Source organism: Letharia lupina (assembly GCF_014066315.1).
Source record: "Letharia lupina isolate WasteWater1 chromosome Unknown contig_23, whole genome shotgun sequence".
Taxonomy (NCBI): domain Eukaryota; kingdom Fungi; phylum Ascomycota; class Lecanoromycetes; order Lecanorales; family Parmeliaceae; genus Letharia; species Letharia lupina.
Window position 1 is genome coordinate 103,211 of NW_023502992.1, and position 18,704 is coordinate 121,914.

Below are 18,704 nucleotides of genomic sequence, written 5' to 3' on the forward strand. Positions count from 1 at the left end.
TGAAATTCGAATCACGTAACTCTTAGCGTCTTGGCGATCATGTGATATAGTTACGTAATACGCCTTAGCGTATTTATATCTAGTCGCTCTTTTCTCTATAGTAACTCTATAATTAATAATTAAGTATCTTATCTCATATTTCCACATATTATTATTTATAAGAGATTTATATTTATTTTTTATAAAAAGTTTTTAATTTATTTAAGATAGCTAGTTAGATATAGTTTACTTATAAATAATAAGCTTAAAAATATTCGACTTATTAATATAGTTTATAAGTAAAATAAATATTATAAAGATTTCTAAAAGAGGGTTAGAGGATAGGTTTTATAGATTCGAAATTATAAGATTTAAATAATCGTATAATACTCTTTAAATAGCGTTTAACTTATAATCTTCGCGAATAGTTTATATAACTATGAAAATATAAGATAAGATACTTAGTTATTAACTATGGAGTTACTATAAAGAAAAGAGCGACTAGATACGAATACGCTAAGGCGTATTACGTGACTATATTACGTAACCGCTAAGAGTTATATAACTTGAATTTTAATACTTTCCTTCGCACGTATTCTCTTATAGGCGAAACTTAGTAAATACGAAGCTTAATATTAATAGGGTTTAAAATCGGATAGATAAGATAAAATAACTTAGTCGATTTTTGTCGAGTTATTAAAGTAAGACTAGCGCTAGATAATTAAAGTAAAATTCGAGTTAAATAGCTAGAGTGAGTTAGCGCCGGATAGCTAGCGTAAAGATATACCTCTTATACTTTCTTTACTTCTACCCCTCTCTTATATAAACGAAATTAAAAAATACGAGATTTAAAGTTCGCGATGTTTAAAACAGGGTAGGTAAGGTGAAAAGTCGAAATCTGAAAACGATTATGTCAAACCAGTTCCCTATTAAAATTTGACTTAAATTTCACTTTTTATTAAAAAGCGGTTTTTCGGAAATTTTATTTTTAGGCTATCTAATATACATTAAAAATCGATTAATTTAAGACTAAAGGATATATATAAGAATAACTAAATAAAATAATTAAAAGAAATCCTTCTAGCTATATATCGTCGGCTACTAAATCTCTTATAAAGATTATTTTAGATATCTAGCCCTTAATAATAGTGGCTATAATAGCGATAATTTAAAGATATAATACTCGAGACATTAATAACGAATAGATATAAGTTCTTTAAAAGAGCTCTAGAAGTTTAATAACGATAGCGGCAATAGCGCTGAAGAAATAGCTATTTTAATATAAAATGGCGAATTCGCTAAGTGCTAAGTCTAATATAGCGGCTTAGCGAGTAACTTAAATAGATTATCTATAGTATAAGGATTAATAAAATAGCTTTTCTAGAGTAATTAATAATAAGTAATTTCTTTAGATTTAGATATAGATATAATAGAATAGCTTCTCTATTAGATATTATTAAATTAAGACTATACTAAGATAGTAGTAAGATTAATAACTATTAGAGAGATAAGTAGATATAGCTTTTATCTTAAGAGTATTTCGAAAAGTAATAAATTTATTTAAGTAAAGAATCTTAGTAAGCTTATTAGTCATCTATTTATTAGTAAAAATATATTATATATTTATAATACTATTATTAATCTTTTCTTATATGAAATAATAGATAATATTAATGTGCTTGATATAAGTATAGAATTAAGCGTTCTTTACGAGGACAATTATACTCTAATTATTATTAAAAATAATAATAACTTTAAAGTTTATATTATTAAGGCGAAGAAGTTAATTAAGTAGATTCTTTAGCTAGATCGCTTCTTTAATAGCCTACGTTTAATTAATATACTCTATCTTATAAGTAAATAATATTATAGTAACTTAACGCTTAGATAATTAATTAATTACGCTACTCTTTATATTAAAGAGATAATTAAATATAGATCTTTAAATTATATTACTAACTTAATTAAAATCGATATAATCGATAAGTTCTTAAAGAAAGCCTTTATATATAAGTTTATAATATACTATATCTCTTAAATATCGAAAGATTTAAATAATCGTATTTTAATACGCTAAAGTCGAGTTGACTAAATAGCGACTTATTAATAATATCGCGTAGGCGATATTAAGATAGATATCGAGTATAGTATATATAAGAGATCCTATCGCGAATTAATAGTTTTTTTATAATTTTCTTAAAGCGATATAATCTTCTTTAGCGAAAGTTAGTTTATAACTAGTTTCGAGAAATATCGATATTAAAATAAGATTTTAATAGTTGAAATAATTTAAGAATTAAGTAATATAAGCCTCTTATTCTAGGCGAAGAATATCGCTATAGCGATCTCTTTTAATAATTATATTTAAGTAGTAGATATATAATTTTAAATTCGATATATAAAACTTCGCGTTAAATTCCTTCTTAATTCGCTAAATCTTAGTTTTATTTAGATTGATAATTAAGATATTATCGATATAGAGCGCTATAATAATACTCTTTTTAGAATTTATAAATACGCTATTATTCGATTCGATAGAGAGAAGACTTAATTCCTTCATATACTTCGAGAAATATTAATACTAGACTCGAGAAAACTACTTTAGATTATAAAGTATCTTATTTAGCTTATAGATCTTAATATTATCTTTATTAAAGCTATCGAATTAGCGTATATAAATCTCTTTTTTTACATTATTATATAGAAAGGTAGTTTTAATATTTATTTACTTTAGATCTTAATTTAAAGCGATTATAAGTGCGAAGATCGCTTTATAATTTATAGACTTTATTATCGACGCGAAAGTATTATAATAGTTATAGCCCTTTTACTATTCGAATTCTTAGATAATTTAGCGTACCTTATAGCGGGTGATTTTTTTATTAAGATCTTATTTTAAGATATAGATCTATCTATCTCTTAGAATATAAGTTTTAAAAGATATCTAAATAAGATATTAAGTATTATTATCTATAAGAGATTTATACTTATTCTTTATAAAAAGTTTTTAATTTATTCGAGATAGCTAATTAAATATAGTTTACTTATAAATAATAAATTTAAAAATATTTAACTTATTAATATAATTTATAAGTAGAGCGAATATCATAAAGACTCTTAAAAGAGAATTAGAGGATAGATCTTATAGATTTAAAATTATAAGATTTAAATAATTATATAGTATTCTTTAAATAGTATTTAACTTATAATCTTCGCGAATAGCTTATATAACTTCGATAATAGTAAATAATAAATCTAAGCCTAAGAAAATTTTCTATATAAATAGTATAAATCGAATTATCGATAGTAATATAGATATAATATTTAATTAAGTAGTTTATATTAAGAATATTTAAGCTAAGAGCTCTCGCGTAATTAATTAAATATATCGTATTAAAGACTTTTATATAGATCTTTACGAAAACGCTAGCTTATTAACTAGCTAGAAGAAATTTAATCTTAATCTTATAAATATTAAAGATCTTAAAGCCGTTAAAGATTTAATAACTATTTTAATTATAAATATAACGTCTTCTAATACTTCTTTAGATTTAACATCTTTCGAAATATTAATAATATGCTATCTATTTAATACCTTTTCTATAGCGAATACTAATACTATTAAATGTTATTATTTATTTAAAAGCTTATAAATCTTAATTTCTTCTTTCGAGTCTATAATTAAGAATTATTTTTTTATAAAGTACGCGCTATTAGCGCGAATAATTATCTTCTTAATAAGATTATATAGTCGAAAGATATACTCCCTCTTATATCTTAGCAATATACACTTTTTACTTTAATTTATAAGCTTCTTCTAGATTCGTTTTATCGCGTAAACGATAAAATCGATTATATATAAATAAGAAAGAATAGACTTTCGTTAATAGAAGGCCTTAAAAGAGATTATAATAATTCTAATATTAGATAATTATATCGTTAGATAATTAGTAATAATAATAATTTTAGATTAAAAAGATTTATTAAGATTAAAGCTTAAAAGAATAAGATATATTTTATATAATAAGATCTATCTAAAACGCTCGGCTATATTATTTATCTAAGAATTATTAGATATAGTAGATTTCTATTTAATACTTAATAGAGCGAGATAATTAAGAAAGACTTTAAATATATACTTACTCTTATTATTAAGGCGAATATAAGAGATTTTATAGCTATATAATTTAAGACGAACCTTAAATCGTAAAAATATAGCGAAGATCTTACTCTTATAGCGAATATAGTAGACTTTAGAGTAGAAGATAAAATTATTTTTAAATATTATAAAGTATTTATAGCTATTAAAACTTATAGAGAATAGAGACTCTATAAGATCGCTATAAATAAATTTATCTAATTATATATCGAGCGTAGTAAGACTAATATAGAGAATAGCCTTCTAGCGCCTTATAATACAGCACTCGCAAATATACTCATTCGCGATATTCTTAGTAAAATCTATATCTATCGCTATAGCGAGAAGTTTATTTAAATTCTACTAACTTAAATAATCTATATAAGTATATTAAAGTTAATAAATTAAGTTTAAAGAAATACTATATATCGCTAAAGTATTATTTAAACTATTTCAGAGGTCGAGAAAGAATAGATCTCGATTACGAGTATTTATAAGCTTTAGATCATCTTTAATTAGAGCGTAGCTAGTCTTATAAAAGTTAACTACGATATTAATATCTAAGAGTTTACCAATAAAAAGAAGATTAATATCTATATTAAGTATATATAAGATGTTAAGTAGAATAATACTTATATATTTATCTTAAATAGAGCAATTTAAACTAATAATATTACAATTAAGAGACTAAATTTAACTATCTCTAATATCGCGAATAAAGCGAGAGTAGATCTTTTTATAGATAATAAATATCGAATAATTAATAAAGGAATAGTAAGAGTAGCTAGAGTTTATTATTATATAAGAGTATAGATTAACGAAGTTAGCTATTATTAAGTTATACTCTAAATTAGAATCGATAATTATTAAATTAATAACTTTCTTATTATTAGTTATATTAAGAATATTAAAATCGTTAAAACTAGAATCTATATAATATATAGTCGAATTTAATTCTTCTAGAAAGATATAATTAATATTAAGATATTTATTCTTCTCTAAAATAAAAGCGTTAAAGAGTGTTTTTTCGATACGCTTACGCTTAATACTAAGGCCCTTCTCTATATTATTAAAGTTAATTATAATAATTTAAGTCTTTTTCTTCTTTTCCTTATTTGATATAAACTTTTCGAGCTTTAGATAAAAAAACTTAGTTTAGCATTTAATCGAGAGATATCTAAATTTACATTCAGCGATCTTATATAAAAAGTAAGTTTCGCGATTAATTTCTAAGCCGCCAGCTTTATAATATCTAGCGAACTACTTATCTTTACTCTTATTACTATTATTATAAATAGTATATATAGCGATATTATCGTCTTTAGATAATAGTAGATAAATCTCTTTATTTATCGCGATATAGATAATCTTATTAAATTTAATAGTCTTATCGTTATATAGCTTATAAATTTAGATATAAATTATTATAAAGATATTAAAAGAGTTCTCGAGTTCTATAAGAAAGAGCTAAATTAGAAAAGACTTTAATAAAGTAAGCGATTTATATAGGCTAGCGATTTTAATAATAATCTTATAAAAATCCTTTTTATATTAGCGAATATCTCTCTTAAAAGTAAGAATAATATCGAGTAATTAACGAATTAGCTTTATATAGAGTTTAAAGTCTTTAGACTTATAATATTTAGCGATAGCGTTTAATATTATCTAAGAATTCTTATTATTATAATCGATTTTAATAAGCTAATAATTATTATACTTAAAACGTTAAAAAATAGTTATATAAGCTTTAAACTTAATAATTTTAATAAAGAGTAAAAGATTATTAAGTATTAATTAGCTCTTAATATCTTATCTTTATCTAATATATTCTACGCTAAATTCTAGAATAGCGATAAAGATTAAAGAGAAACTACTTTTATTAAACTAGAATTAATTAAAAGTATTAACTATAGCGCGCTATAACTAATTATTTAAATCTATTATTATTAGAGAATAGTCTAGATAATAATATATAAGATATTAATAGAGAGAGCGATAGCGGTAATAATAATAATAATTTAACTACTATTTTAGATAAGATAGTAGAATTAAAGAAAGACTCTAAGAGTAACTTCGAAGTAAGTAAAATAGACTTTTTAGTATAAAGGCTAAATAGCTTAATATCGCTTATAGAGCTAAGAATATCTTCGCTAGCTTCGAATTTAGAATTAATAAAATTATTATTTAATAAAGTAGCGAGAGTAGAATAGATACTCTAATTATCGTTAGAGTTTTTAAAGATCTTATTAATATTAATTAACTATTATTTTTAAGCTTTAAATTCTTATATAAAAAATAGAAAGTATTTATATATAGAGCTATAATAGATATAAGTAATCTAATTAAAATAAAAGATATTTAATAATAAGAATAACTTATAAATATAGACTAATTTCTAATAAAATTATACGAAATATAGTTATTATAGATATACGAATCTTCTTCTTAAAGAGAGATTAATATCCTTCTTATACTACTTATTTAAAGACTTAGACCTAGAATATTTATATCGCTAACTACTATTATAAGACTTTAAAAATTATTCTAGCTTTATAATTATAATAGTAGAATATAAATAATTACGAAAGAATTCGATAATAGAGTTCTAATCTCTTTCTTTAAGAGGCTTTTAAAGATCTAAAAGCTAATATTAATAAGATATTCTTATTATTTTAATCTTAATAGACTTATAAGCGCATTAAGAGATAATAATACTAGCTCTAGAATACTCTAAACTACGATTAGACTATTAATACTAATATTTAATTACTTTTAATTAATAATTATTAATTAAATAGTTAATATATAATTTTAAACTTAATATTAATATAAAATAACTTTACTTTTAATAAAGTTAAGTATTCTAATTTAGTGAAAGTTAGTAAGATTTAGAAGTCTTAATAATATAACTCGATTATATAGCGATATAATTATATACTTAATATATTTAGCGAGTTCGATACTTCGACTAAAGGCGATATATCTCGACTCGCTTAAGATAGAGACGAAAGTAACTCTTAATCTCTTATATTATTAGCGAATTATATTCGCTTAGACTTATAACTATTTTAAGAGAGGGAAATATCCTTATCGAGAAGGTTAAAAGAATATCTCTATAGCTGCTACTATCTTTATATAATAGACTTTAGATATTATAAGATAGATGCTAAAAGTCTAAAAATAGTCGTAGTTATAGAGGCGAATAGTAGTTATAATATAATAGTTACCGAGTAGAGCTTAAGCTTATAATCTATAGAAATATAAGATAAGATACTTAGTTATTAACTATAAAGTTATTATAAAGAAAAGAGCGACTAGATATAAATACGCTAAGACGTATCACGTAATTATGTTACGTAATCGCTAAGAGTTACGTAACCCGAATTTTAATAATAACTTCGATAATAATAAATAATAAATTTAAGCTTAAAGAAATTTCTTATATAGATAGCGTAGATCGAATTATTGATAATAATATAAATATAATATTTAATTAAATAATCTATATTAAAGACGCTTAAGCTAAAAACTCTCGCGTAATTAATTAAATATATTATATTAGAGATTTTTATATAAATCTTTATAAAGGCGCTAGCTTATTAGTTAGCTAGAGAAAATTTAATCTTAATTTTATAGATACTAAAGATCTCGAAGCTATCGAAGATTTAGTAATTATTCTAGTTATAAATATAACGTCTTCTAATACTTCTTTAGATTTAACGTCTTCTAAAATATTAATAATATACTATCTATTTAATATCTTCTCTATAGCGAATACTAGTATTATTAGATATTACCGCTTATTCGAAGGCTTATAAACCTTAATTTCTTCTTTTAGATCTACAATTAAAAGTTATTTTTTTATAAAGTACGCGCTATTAGCGCGAATAATTATTTTCTTAATAAGATTATATAGTTAAAAGATATACTCTCTCTTATATTTTAGTAATATACACTTTTCGCTTTAATTTATAAGCTTCTTTTAAATTCGTTTTATCGTATAAGCGATAGAATTAATTATACGTAAATAAAAAAGAATAGATTTTCGTTAATAGAAGACTTTAAAAGAAGTTATAATAATTTTAATATTAAATAATTATATTATTAAATAGTTAACGATAATAATAATTTTAAATTAAAAAGATTTATTAAGATTAAAGTTTAAAAGAATAAGATATATTTTATATAATAAGATCTATTTAAAACACTCGATTATATTATTTATCTAAGAATTATTAAATACGCTAAGTTTTTATTTAATATTCGATAAAGCGAGATAGTTAAGAAAGACTTTAAATATATATTTACCTCTATTATTAAGACGAATATAAGAGATTTTATAATTATATAACTTAAGATAGATCTTAAATTATAAAAATATAGCGAAGATCTTATTTTTATAGCGAATATAGTAGACTTTAAAATAAAAGATAAAATTATTTTTAAATATTATAAAGTATCTATAGCTATTAAAATCTATAAGAAATAAAAACTCTATAAAATCGCTATAAATAAATTTACTTAATTATATATCGAGCGTAGTAAGACTAATATAAGAAATAGCCTTCTAGCGCCTTATAATATAATACTTATAAATATACTTATTCGCGATATTCTTAATAAAATCTATATCTATCGCTATAGCGAAGAGCTTATTTAAATTCTACTAATTTAAATAACTTATATAAATATATTAGAGTTAATAAATCAAATTTAAAGAAATACTATATATCGTTAAAGTATTATTTAAACTATCTTAGAGATTAAGAAAGAATAAATCTTAATTATAAATATTTATAAGCTTTAGATTATCTTTAATTAGAGTATAATTAATCTTATAAAAGTTAACTACGATATCAATATCTAAGAGTTTATCGATAAAAAGAAGATTAATACTTATATTAAGTATATATAAGACGTTAAATAGAATAATATTTATATATTTATCTTAAATAGAGTAATTTAAGCTAATAATATTACGATTAAGAGATTAAATTTAATTATCTTTAATATCGCGAATAAAGCGAGAGTAGATCTTTTTATAAATAATAAATATTAAATAATTAATAAAGAAATAGTAAGAGTAGTTAGAGTTTATTATTATATAAAAATATAGATCGACGAAGTTAGCTATTATTAAGTTATACTTTAAATTAAAATTAATAACTATTAAGTTGATAACTTTCTTATTATTAATTATATTAAAAATATTAAAATCGTTAGAGCTAGAATTTATATAGTATATAGTTAAATCTAATTCTTTTAAAAAGATATAATTAATATTAAGATACTTATTCTCCTCTAAAATAGAAGTATTAAAAAATATCTCTTTAATACGCTTACGCTTAATACTAAGACCCTCCTCTATATTATTAAAGTTAATTATAATAATTTAAGCCTTCTTCTTCTTTTTTTTATTTAATATAAATTTTTTAAATTTTAGATAAAAGAATTTAATCTAATATTTAGTTGAGGAATATTTAAATTTATATTTAATAATCTTATATAGAAAATAAGTTTCGCGATTAATTTCTAAGTCGTTAGCTTTATAATATCTAGTAAACTACTTATCTTTACTCTTATTACTATTATTATAAATAGCGTATATAATAATATTATTATCTTTAGATAATAGTAGATAGATCTCTTTATTTACTACGATATAAATAATTTTATTAAATTTAATAACCTTATTATTATATAGCTTATGAATCTAAGTATAAATTATTATAAAGATATTAAAAGAGTTCTTAAATCTTATAAAAAAGAGTTAAATTAAAAAGGGCTTTAATAAAATAAGCGATTTATATAGATTAGCGATTTTAATAGTAATCTTATAAAAGTCCTTTTTATATTAATAAATATCTCTTTTAAAAATAAGAATAATATTAAGTAATTAGCGAATTAGCTTTATATAGAGCTTAAAGCCTTTAGATTTATAATATTTAATAATAGTATTTAATATTATTTAAGAATTCTTATTATTATAATTAATCTTAATAAGCTAGCGATTATTATATTTAAGATATTAAAAAATAATTATATAAGTCTTAAGCTTAGTAATTTTAATAAAGAGTAAAAGATTATTAAGTATTAATTAGTCTTTAATATCTTATTTTTATCTAATATATTCTACGCTAGATTTTAGAATAGCGATAAAGATTAGAGGGAAACTACTCTTATTAAATTAGAATTAATTAAAGATATTAGTTATAGCGCGCTATAATTAATTATTTAAATTTATTATTATTAGAGAATAGTCTAAATAATAATATATAGAATATTAATAGAGAAGGTAATAGCGACGATAATAATAATAATTTAGTTACTATTTTAAATAAGATAATAGAGTTAGAGAAAGACTTTAAGAATAATTTTAAAATAAATAAAATAAACTCTTTAATATAAAGGCTAAATAGCTTAATATCGCTTATAAAGCTAAAGATATCTTTATTAGCTTCGAATTTAGAGTTAATAAAGCTATTATTTAATAAAATAGCGAGAGTAGAATAAATACTTTAATCGTTATTAGAGTTTTTAAAGATCTTATTAATATTAGTTAACTATCGCCTTTAAGCTTTAAATTCTTATATAAAAAATAAGAAGTATTTATATATAGAGCTACGATAGATATAGACAATCTAATTAAAATAAAAAATACTTAATAATAAAAATAATTTATAAATATAGGCTAGTTTCTAATAGGATTATATAAAATATAATTATTATAAATATATAAACCTTCTTCTTAAAGAGAGATTAATATCTTTCTTATATTACTCGTTTAGAAATTTAAATCTAGAATATTTATATCGCTAGCTACTATTATAAGACTTCGAAGATTATTCTAGCTTTATAATCACGATAATAGAATATAGATAATCACGAAAAAAGAATTTAATAATAGAGCTTTAGCTTTTTTTTTTAAGAGGCTTTCAAAAGTCTAAAAGTTAATATTAATAAGATATTCTTATTATTTTAATCTTAGTAAGCTTATAAGCGTATTAAGAGATAGTAATATTAGCTTTAAAATACTTTAAATTATAATTAGATTATTAATATTAATATCTAGCTACTTTTAATTAATAGCTATTAATTTAATAATTAATATATAATTTTAAACTTAATATTAATATAAAATAACTTTATTTTTAATAGAGTTAAGTATTCTAATTTAGCGAAAACTAATAAAATTTAAAGATCTTAGTAATATAACTTAATTATATAGCGATATAATTATATACTTAATATATTTAGCGAGTTTAATATTTTAATTAAAGATAGTATATTTTAGCTCGCTTAAAATAGAGGCGAAAGTAACTCTTAGTTCCTTATATTATTAGCGAATTATATTTACTTAGACTTATAATTATTTTAAGAGAAGAAAATATCTCTATTAAGAAGATTAAAAGAATATCTTTATAGCTGTTGTTACCTTTATATAATAGGCTTTAAATATTATAAAATAGATACTAAAAGCTTAAGGGTAGTCGTAATTATAAAGGCGAATAGTAGTTATAATATAATAATTATCGAGTAGAGCTCGGGCTTATAATCTATAAAAATATAAGATAAGATACTTAGTTATATTAACTATGAAGTTCTATAAAAGAAAAGAGCGACTTGATACGGGCGCGCTAAGGCGTGTTACGTGATGTAGTTACGTAACCGCCAAGACGCCAAGAGTCACGTGATTTGAATTTCAACACTATAGGGGCCATAACTCTTTAAAAGGGAAGAGTACTGTTACGAGCGTACCCTTAAAACACCACTCAGCCCTATAGCCTAGTGCCTTAGCGGAGGCATCCCCTATTATATCATGCCTCCTTCCCCCATACATAGTTCGGTAGCCTTATTATCCTATCTACCTCACCCATACTGGTATCGCACCTATGCTGTTCCTGATACGCAGAGGTTTCGACATGGAATAACCCTTACAACACGGAATGACCCTTACAACACAATGCACATGAAGCTACATGTTGGTTTTCTCCGGCCAGCGCTATGTATCTCTCATCGATCGAATAGCAATCTCCACCTTTTGGAAATCGGGACTGCGGGAACGCCTTGGAGGAGTGAAGGGGGAACAACGAATGACTACCAATAGCAGTCCTGAGACCTGGCCGAATGCTCGGTATACAAGCATTTAATTGATTGCGTCTTGACGTTGCGAGAATTAAGTTTTACGGTTCTCAAACGATGAAGCCTCTAACGTTTTTCGGCAACTGGTAGCAGATACGTTGGAGAGCACGTGAGCGTTTCCGTTCTTTACAGGTACGGTGGCTTCACTGAAAGTCATGCCAAGCAAGCGGGCAAATTACAAATTCATACCCCAAAACCTTGGATCCTTACAAATTCATACCCCTAATTACATTTTCATACCCCTCCACTAAATCTTAGGGTATAAAAATATAATTTACTATTACTTAGGGTATAAAAATATAATTTGCCATAGTATCAACTTATAGCTGTAGCTAGACGTCTATATTATATCTATAAAAGTATAATCTATATTACTTAGAGTATAAAAATATAATTTATTATAATATTAACTTATAGCTATAGCTAGACGTCTACGTTATATCTATAAAAGTATAATCTATATTACTTAGAGTATAAAAATATAATTTATTATAATATTAACTTATAGCTATAGCTAGATATCTATATTATATTTATAAAAGTATAATTTAATAAAGTAAAGTATAAGCTAATTAGAAGGCTAGATTTCTATTAATAACTTAAATAGTTAAATAGTATTCGATAAAGTATAAAAGTTTTCAGATTTTATAGCTTAGTAAAAAATATAATTACTAGTTTATAAAAAAGCTCGGCACTATCGAAGCATATATATTTCTTTTTATAATATATATACTATTAAGTACTATATAAAAACGGTCTCGAAGAAATTAGCTCACGCAATCCAAAAAAATCATTTAATAAAGCATATCATTTAATTAATATAGTCCTTCCCTTCGAGGCCTATTTTTTTTTTTTTTTTTTTTTTTTATCTATAGCTGAATTTAAACTATGGGCCTTAAAGAAAGTAGTAGCTCGATATTAAGCTAGGCTAGGGACTAGAAAGGCCAGAGACTAGAAAGGCTATAAACTAGAATATCGCTGTAGTAACGTAAGTAAGTAAGTAAATAAGCACTATAAGCAAGTAAGTAAATAGAGTAATTTCTTTATAAAAATCTAATAGACTCGTCTCTTAATTATTTAAGATGTTATAAATACTATAAATACTTCGAAAGCTACTCTTTAGAGCGTCTTAAAATTCGTTATAAGATTAATTATATAATTATAAAGTAATTTAATAATTTCGTATTTTAAATACGAAATAGAGAAGATATTCTTATATTAGCGACGACGACGACGATACTATACTTTTCGAGTACGCTAAAATCCTTCTTATAAATATACTATCGAAGCATTAAGGAGCTTAAATATAAAAAAAATTAATAAAGAAATAAAAAGATAATAATCAAAGAGTGTTTTTATTATAAAATAATTACTTTAAACTTAATATTTTATAAAATTTATGAAAGAATAAATAGCGAAATAATGCGATCTAATTAGTCGAGTTCTTTTAAATCGCTTTTAAGTCGCAAATACTAAATCTTAAATCAATATTAAATAATTTTCTTTATAAGATATTAAATAATTAATATCAATCGAGGCCACCAACGACGATCGCGAGATCTATCGATAACGAATTATAGCTTTAAATAATATCTATAAGTATATTAATAAAGAAGGTATACTTAGTTAGACTCATATAAAGTAGTTATTAAAATATATTAATTCGAGAAATTAATTTTCTAAATATTAAAAAGTAAGATCTTAGCGTATTCGAAGAACTTTAAACGATTTTAATTCGATTAAAAATATAATATTCGAGGTTTTACTAAGCTATTTATTAATTTAATTAAGTTAGCTATATATAAATTAATTAATCCTCTTTATCTCACTTTAAATCTTTTTTCACATATTTCGCTATTCTTCTTTTTTCTTTTAATATATCCTTCACTTAATAATAATAAATATTTCTTTTAAAATCGCTTATTCTTTATTAGAAGAGGCTTAAATAGCTAGTATTCGCGAGATCTCTCGCAAAGAGCAATTATAAGAGTATTATAAAACGACTAAGAATAAGTATTAGATTATACAATACAGGCGTCACCTTAGATATCTCTTTCGAATCAAGTTTCTTCAAAAAAATACGATCAAGCTATAAAAGCTTATTATTAATAAGTTATATATATACTCGATATTCACTTATAAGAATTAAAAACTTAAGTATTCGATAAAGCTAATTACTTTAAATTTACGAACTATTATAATTATTATAGAAGATCCGACTATAATAATAAAGCATATTAGAATTAATAAGAGATTAAAATATAAAGTAAATCTAAATTATATATAAGCCTATCGAGTTAAAATAAGAATCCGATAAATATTTTAAAGCGATAAGGTGAAGTTCTTTTAGAAGATATCTACTCTACTTATAAAAATAAGAGATAATATAAATAGTAGTCGACGTATAGCATAAATCAAAATGAATATTAATATAAAAAAAAGATTTATTAGATATATAGTCTTTCTAATCGCCACGGCTTATACTTCTAAATATATTCGAAACTTCTTCGCGATAAACGAAACACATTATACTATATAGTATTAAATAATATTACTTACTATCACCGCTCTTAATAATAATAATAAGATCTTATTAATAGTATAAGATCTAATTTTCACCGAGTTCGAGAAGTACTAAGCTTAATTTCTAAAGATATATTATTCTTATCTATCGGGTATAAATAAGAATAACTTTACTATTATAAGTAATCGAGCTAAGAGTTTAATTCCCATCGTATATAAAAACTTTTCATATATAAAGTACGCTTTCTATATCTATTATATTAAAAGAAATATAGAAAAGAAGTTCGATAAGAAATACGTAAAGCTCTTTTAAGAGTATATCTATACGAAGAATAGAACTTTCTTTAAAGATATAATTCTAAAACTTCGAGAGATAGACGACGAATATAATAATTATATTTGCGAGATTTCTTTAAATTAATATAGTATTTACGCCTTCAATCGTTCTCGCTATAATTAATTTACATCTAATATTTATAAAAGTTAGAATACTTATTAACTAGATATAAGAGATTATCTAATAATCTATCTTATAGCCGATATCTAAAATACTATAATAATAAGAATATTTATATAATAATATAAAGAGTTTAAGAATAAGCGACTTATTAATTACGTATATAATTATCTCGATAATACGTAAATAGATAATCGAACGTATAAGACGATATTCTCTAATTAATACTATATAATAATTTAATCTTCTAGCAATACTAAGTATATAATTAAACTTCTTACTCGAGAGTATATCTATATTAACTATTAAGATAATTAATTACTCTATAAATACGCTATAATAGTATATTATTACTATTATCTCAAAGTCGAGAATTATATTAATAAGAAATACTTTATATTAACGTATTGAAATATATATAATTAAGTCTTTATAATAAAGCCGATTCGAGTAACTAATCTTAAAACTATTAAAGACTATACTACCCTTTAAATTATACTTCATATAGAACGATTATAAAAGCGATATATTCGACTTAGTAAGAGGCTTTATAATAAGCTAAAGAGGGGTTTTCATTATAATATTTATAATTAAATAGAATATAATAAAAAGACTTATAATAAAATAAAGTCTTATTCTTTTAACTTCGCAAGTAATAATAATATTAATTTTAATATTATTAACAATAGCGAGACTCTATAAAAGAGCTTTTTAAGTAATAATAATAATATTAAGTCTAGGCTTAATTCTATAATTAACTCTATAAAGACTATAAGTAAAACGATATGTAAATTATTATTCTTTCAAATTTCAGATTATAAAGTATATATTATTCTCTTAATACTTCTTTAAAGTATCTCTTATATACTATACTAATTAAATAACTATCTTAATAAAACGATTAGAAGAAAGCTAAGAAATATATTTCAACAATTTTAAAAAAAAAGGTTTCTAACTTTATATATAGGTGAAAACGAATTAATCGCTATATCTTTATCTTTCGATACTAGAATAACACTTAATAAGCGAACTTAATATCTATTAGCGACTTTTAATAAGGCGAATAGTAATAGCAATCGTTATAACTTATAAAATAGCTCTAATAATAACGACTTCGATAAAAAAGATCTAGAAAGTAATTAGAGTAAAGACGATAGCGAACTAATAACTTAATAGACTTTAATTAGTAATTCGAAGCTTACGATAATATAAGTATATCTTAATATAAAAAAGTATTAAGATGAATAAGAGTATATCGAATATAATATTAAATAACGTCTTAATTAATAAGAAAGAAATCTTAAGAGAATAGTAGAGGTATATAAAGATATTAAACGAAGCTTTATAAAAAGTTTAGACTTTAATAATCGATATATAATAAGAGAGTAATAATTTAATACTATAAATTAAGACGATATTTCAAAGCTTCTCTCTTATTCATATATTGAAATAAGTAGATTAAGTCGCTTTATAAGACGTTTAGAAGATCTAAGATCACATTTAATAATAAATTATCTTAAGAACTAGGCGAGATATAATTTAGAAGATAATAATACTATTAATCTCCTTTTTTATATAATCAATAAGATAATCAAATATTAGAGAAAATACGATTCGAAGAAAAGAATAACGAATAATCTATATAATTAAAGATCGAGTACTTCAATAAAGTATATAGCGTTAAACCTCGAGATTTCTCTTATTATTCGTTTAAGGGGTAAATAAACTATAATATCTACTTTATCAAGATTCGAAAATTCTATATCGTCGATTAGTCATTAATTAATAAGTGAGTAGCTAGTATTTTAAATAACCGCTTATAAATTACTTAATTCTCCTTCTTTATCACCTATCGTATTATTAAATAAAGTTATTTCGTCTATATAACGAGAAAGCGATATCGAAGTTCTCTTATATCGCTTACGAATAAATAAAGCACGCACTCCACTAAATATTCTCTTAAATAAAAAAATCGATATCGAGAAATTAAAGCATAATAAATTAGAGCGTAGCGAATTAAGTATTATATCTATTATACGCGAGGGTAAAAGAGATCGAGATAATAATAAAGATAGAAGTATTACTTCTAGAGAACGTAAGAGTAATTAAAGATAATAGACTTCTATTAATTTAATTAATAATATATTAAAGAGAGATAGATAGAGATCTTAAATAATATAATAGTTACATTTAATCTTTAAGAAGTCGAAATTTCATCTACTCGACTTTCATCTAATATTTTAAAACTAATAGAATTCTTATCGAATATAGTCGAAGAAAGTTCTTTATTTCTATAGTCAAACAGGCTAGATCGCGGACTCTCTTCTTCGTAATTTGATATCCCTACTCACATCTAGTTAAAATTCGTAAATAGATTATTATTAGTCTTAGATAGTAAGTAGATAGTAATTCCAGCGCACTATAGCAAATTATAAATTCATATCCCAAGGAATAACAAATTACATTTTCATACCCCAATGGGGTATAAAAATGTAATTAGGGGTATGAATTTGTAAGGATCCAAGGTTTTGGGGTATGAATTTGTAATTTACCCCAAGCTCTACCATTCTTCCATCTGTATTTCTTTCCCTTAAACCCATGATCTTTGAGACAATAACCGAACACAACTACTGTCATTATTGCTCAATTCTTTCCTTCTGCTATTCGACACGGTTGTGAAGGATGGTTACAACATACTAACAGATAATTCGTCGATCCAGGTTCAAGTTCTATCCTTTCCTCCTTACTAATTCAGACCACCAATTACACCTCATTACCAGAGCCCTACGTCCTACCTGGCATCTACTTATCATCCATTGTGTTCAAACTCGACCACAAGATATCCTCCTTACCCTCGCACTTCTCAGATACGCTACCTCCAACATGAAGCAACGTAGTGCCTTGTACAAGGCGCTGCCCAAGATGGCACATTCACGGACATTGCGGCTGAGACCCGCGGGCAGATATACCAAGAGATGTTTGTACAACGCGAGCAATTCTGGCACAGGCCTTACCGACGCAATCATGAAGGCGGACAATTCTCGCAAAGGCGTACTCTCAACACGGGCTCGACACGGCTATTCTTCGAGCATCTCTACATCATGGTCACCAGTCACCGTTCCGAACTTCAGCATTCCGAAAAGTTTACCTACTCGTCCGGCGGAAAGATGTATCTCTTTGCCACGAGGAACACCCATCGTTTAATGCCGACTGTGGAGACTTCGGTGCATTTTTGATTAGTGGGTAGATCCACGTCGGTGGGTCAAGATATTAGCCTTTTCGAGCGCACAAGTACACGAACTCGATATCCCGATACCTGTCGCCGAACCTAAAACAGACTCAAAGTGAAACGCACCATGTGCCGAAAGTCTATCGTGTCCACGCAGGGAATCTGGCTCGGGGCTTTCCACTGTCAGGCTTGGGGAACAACTCATACCATGGGTCGACGTTGTTCATCTCGAGGAG